Source organism: Oryctolagus cuniculus, chromosome 5 (genome assembly GCF_964237555.1).
Source record: "Oryctolagus cuniculus chromosome 5, mOryCun1.1, whole genome shotgun sequence".
NCBI lineage: Eukaryota > Metazoa > Chordata > Mammalia > Lagomorpha > Leporidae > Oryctolagus > Oryctolagus cuniculus.
Window position 1 is genome coordinate 25,000,784 of NC_091436.1, and position 4,780 is coordinate 25,005,563.

Below are 4,780 nucleotides of genomic sequence, written 5' to 3' on the forward strand. Positions count from 1 at the left end.
CAGAAGGGAGAGAGTGAGATCAAAAGAATGCTCCCATCCACTGGTTCATTCCCCAAATGCCCACAATGATTAGGGCTGGGCTGGGTGGAAGCCAGGAGCCAGGAACTCAATCCAGGTCTCCCACATGGGTGTCAGGAATGCAACTACTTGAGCCTTCATGACTGCCTTCCAGGGTCCCCATTAGCAGGAAGTTGGAGTCAGGAGCTAGAGCCAGACATCAAACCTAGTACTTGGATTTGGGAAGCAGGCACCTTGATCAGCATCTTAACCACTAGGACAAACGCCCACCCCCGTTAGACATTATTTGCAAGACATACAATAATGTTCCAAAACCAGTGGCACTAGAAATAAGGATGTGCTATTGACAACAGAGTTTCCTTAAATAGGTAGATAAAAACCACTGTGGGTTAGGAAAAGGAGAGCAAAGTGAAATCTGAAAGGAAGTGGCAAAGATCAAAACTGATGGGTGGCGGCGCAAGAGACAGCCATGGCGGCCGGTGGCGTTGATCCGCGGGCTGGCGACGTCAAGGAGGAGGACGCTTCACAGCTCATCTTTCCCAAAGAGTCTGAAACAGCTGAGACACTTCTAAATTCCGAGGTGCATATGCTTCTGGAGCATCACAAGCAACAGAACGAGAGTGCAGAGGATGAACAGGAACTCTCGGAGGTCTTCATGAAGACTTTGACCTACACAGCTCGTTTCAGTAGTTTCAAAAACAGAGAGACCATTGCCAGTGTCCGTAGCTTGCTGCTCCAGAAGAAGCGTTTGAGTTGGCCTGCTTAGCCAACCTTTGTGCAGAGACTGCCGAGGAGTCAAAGGCCCTGATCCCAAGCCTGGAGGGGCGATTTGAAGATGAGGAACTGCAACAAATCCTTGATGATATTCAGACAAAGCGCAGCTTTCAGTATTAATCTCCAGACTTCTCTGCTGCTGGAGGAAACCACGTGCCCAGTACAGCACCACCTTCCCTGGGTCTGGAGTGTCTTGCACAGAAATGCGACTACATTCCTTTGGAGAGCCCAGCCCAGGATTGGTTCAGGTTGCTGTTGAAATGGGACTGTTAGACCAGGATGAGCATATAGTCTTGGCGTGGCTTTCTAGGGCACCCGGCTTTCTGAACCAGGAAGAGGGTAGGGGTGAGGTATAAGCTGTTGACTGCCTCATGCTATGGTATTGGGCTCCCATGTAATTATTTTTACTGTTAATGTTTCATATTTTAATCTGAATGTGTTGATAGTTTTTAGTAGACTGGGACAGGACATGGGAAACTTATGTAGGGAGAAAACGGTCTTACCTAGATGTGAAAGGAAGAATGAAACCAGATAGGTGTCCATGGCTGTGAGAGTATTGGTGTCCTTGTGCCTAACCCAGGAGGTGGGAAGCAGTGAGACCTGGGGCACCTGTGCTCAGCGTTGTGGGGCCCTGAGCCTTGAGGGACACAGCTCCTTAGCCTGTCTTCTTGAGCTGTCTTGCAGAGGGGATTTGGAGTAAGTGGTTCATTTTGTCACTGTGACACAAATTAAGATGTTTCTATCATAGGCCAGACTTGGAGTTGTGAAGACTGGGAAGTCAACTTCAGGCGTCCAGTCCATGCCTCTGGCTTGATCCTTAGCAGCAGGTGTTCCATCATGGCGGGTGGGATGGGAAGGAGGGTTCCTCTCCTGAGCCTCCTCAGTGGAGTCACTCAACCTCAGGCTGGGTTGTGGTGGAACATTCTAGAGTTGATTTTTCTGAGGGAAAATAAGCCAGCTTATTTGTATAATTTGAAGGCTTTTCTTTCAGACACTTGCTGGCCATACGTGGATTTGTGATGTATGGATTAAATCAAGGACAGAACAAATTTGTCTTTAAAAGTTGAGGTTAGACGGGTGAGTGTCATGGCGCAGTGAGTTATCCAGCTGATGGGAGGTGTCTCTGTCTCTTAAATAAAGAAAGAAATAATTTAAGGTCAGGATACTTTTTTTTTTTTGACAGGCAGAGTGGACAGTGAGAGAGAGACAGAGAGAAAGGTCATCCTTTGCCATTGGTTCACCCTCCAATGGCCACCACGGCTGATGCGCTGCGGCCAGTGCACCGCGATGATCCGATAGCAGGAGCCAGGAACTTACCCTGGTCTCCCATGGGGTGCAGGGCCCAAGCACCTGGGCCATCCTCCACTGCACTCCCTGGCCACAGCAGAGAGCTGGCGTGGAAGAGGGGCAACCGGGACAGAATCCGGCGCCCCAACCGGGACTAGAACCCAGTGTGCTGGCGCCGCAAGGCGGAGGATTAGCCTAGTGAGCCGCGGCGCCGGCCAGGATACTTCTTTATTATTATTATTTTTAACTTTTATTTAATGAATATAAATTTCCAAAGTACAGCTTATGGATTACAATGGCTTCCCCCCCCATAACTTCCCTCCCACCTGTAACCCTCCCCTCTCCCGGTCCCTCTCCCTTTCCATTCACATCAAGATTCGTTTTCAATTCTCTTTATATACAGAAGATCAGTTTAGCATATATTAAGTAAAGCTTTCAACAGTTTGCACCCACACAGAAATACAAAATGAAAAATACTGTTTTAGTACTAGTTATAGCATTAAATCACAATGTACAGCACATTAAGGACAGAGATCCTACATGAGGAGTAAGCGCACAGTGACTCCTGTTGTTGACTTAACAAATTGACACTCTTGTTTATGGCGTCAGTAATCTCCCTAGGCTCTTGTCATGAGTTGCCAAGGCTATGGAGGCCTTTTGAGTTCACTGACTCTCATCATATTTAGACGAGGTCATAGTCAAAGTGGAAGTTCTCTCCTCCCTTCAGAGAAAGGTACCTCCTTCTTTGATGAAGGTCAGGATACTTTTATGTTAACTACTGGATAAGGCAAAAATAAGATATTTTTATAAATTAAAAAAAACACTGATGATATACAATCAAAATGAATGATAGACCAAAAATCCAGCCATTAATTAGAAATTGGTAACAAAGGAAATAAAGATGAAGCACCATTATTAGTGAAAGTAACCTGCACCTGAAGTCACAAGAAAGAGAAAATGAAATAAACAGAGGGGGTGCTGGCGCTGTGGCATAGCAGATAAAGCCTCCACCTGCAGTGCTGGCAGCCCGTATGGATGCCAGTTCAAGTCCTGGCTGCTCCTCTTTCAGTGCAGCTATCTGCTATGACCTGGGAAAGCAGTGGAAGATGGACGAAGTCCTTGGGCTCCTGCACCTGCGTGGGAGACCTAGAAGGAGCTCCTAGCTCCTGGCTCCTAGCTTGGGATTGGTACAGTTCCAGCTGCTGCGGCCATCTGGGGTGTGAACCAGTGGATGAAAGATCTCTCTGCCTCTCCTTCCCTCTGAGTGTAACTATGACTTTCAAATAAATAAATAAATCTGAAAAAAAAAAAAAAGAGAGAGAGAGAGAGGAAGCCAGTGTTGGTGACCGCAGCTCATGCTAGTTGCTATGGTTTGGAGGTGGTTTCAGTGTCCCCGGGGCTTCATTTGTTGAAGTTTAACCTTCCTTGTGAGGCGTTAAGAGGGTGGGAGTGGACTCTGGTGTTCAGAGGCGGGGCCTTGGGGAAGTGGTTAGGGTTAGACAAAGTCATTAGGGTGGAGACCTTGTGATTGAATCCTGGTGTCTACAAAAAGGAGAGAGGCCAGAGGGAGACACGCTCTCTCCTGATCTCTGGCTGTGAGACACCCTGTGCTTCCTCGGATGCTGCCGGGAAGAAGGCCACTGCTGGATGAGGCTCTTAGACCTTGTACATCCCAAACTGTGGGCCCAAGGAAACCTCTTTGCTTTGTAAGGTATCCTGCTTCATGTGTTAGTGCTGAGAAGTGAAGCAATACAGAAGCAGAGAGCAGACAGGTAGCCACCAGAGGCTGAGAGGGGGAACAGACACAGGACGGGGAGACACACGTCAGCAGGTGCAGTTTCACTTACAAAGGAAGAGTATGTTCTGTCATTCAATTATACAACGTAGTGACTACAGGTAACAGCAAAGTGTTTTGTATTCAAATTAGCTGAAAGAGAAGATTTTTTAATGTTCTTGCCACAATGAAATGATAAAGATTTAGGGTGAGAAATAGGCTAATTAGCCAGATTTGATACTTTCATAAAACATTCTATTTTATTTTCATAAAATACATGCAGGGAAACATCACATTGTACCCCATAAACATATAAAATTAGTGTTTGTCATTAAAAATAAAATAGAGGCAGGAATTTGGCCTTGAGGTTAAGATTCCAGTTAAGATGCCTGCATCCCATATTGCAGTGTCTGGGTTTGATACCGAGCTCTCACTGTTGACTCTTGCTTCCTACTAATGCAAACCCTGAGAGGCAGTGGTGATGACTCGAGGAGTGGGGTTCCTACCACCCACATGGGAGACCTGGATTGAGTTCCTTGTTCCCAGCTTTGACCCCTTGCCTGGCCCAGGGTCCTTACAGATATTTGGAGAGTGAAGCAGTGAATGTGCAGTGTCTCTCTCTCTCTCTCTCTCCCTCCCTCCCTCCCTCCCTCCCTCCCTCTGACAAAATAAGAGCAAAGAAAAAGAAATCACTGAGCTGTCTTTCCGTTCCTTCCCTTTCTGGAAAACCCAGCCTAGTTCCCTTGCATGGAGAAAATTTGGGGAAAACAGAGACCTACTTAGAGGTTGTTCTGGGCCTTGGAATTTCTCTGGCTTGGGGACCTTGGACTCAGATACAAAATGCTCTTGCATGAGTTTCTGGCTGTTTTTTTTTTTTTTTTTCTAAAGGGAGGCAAAATTATCTTTCCCTTCTTGCATCTCTTGTTG

The 4,780-nt window shown here is 46.7% G+C and overlaps 1 pseudogene; it reads left to right on the forward strand.

Moving 5' to 3' along the window:
* LOC127492949 (DNA-directed RNA polymerase II subunit RPB4 pseudogene) lies at positions 1-1,924 on the forward strand (annotated as a pseudogene).
* Positions 1,925-4,780: the final 2,856 nt, after the last annotated feature.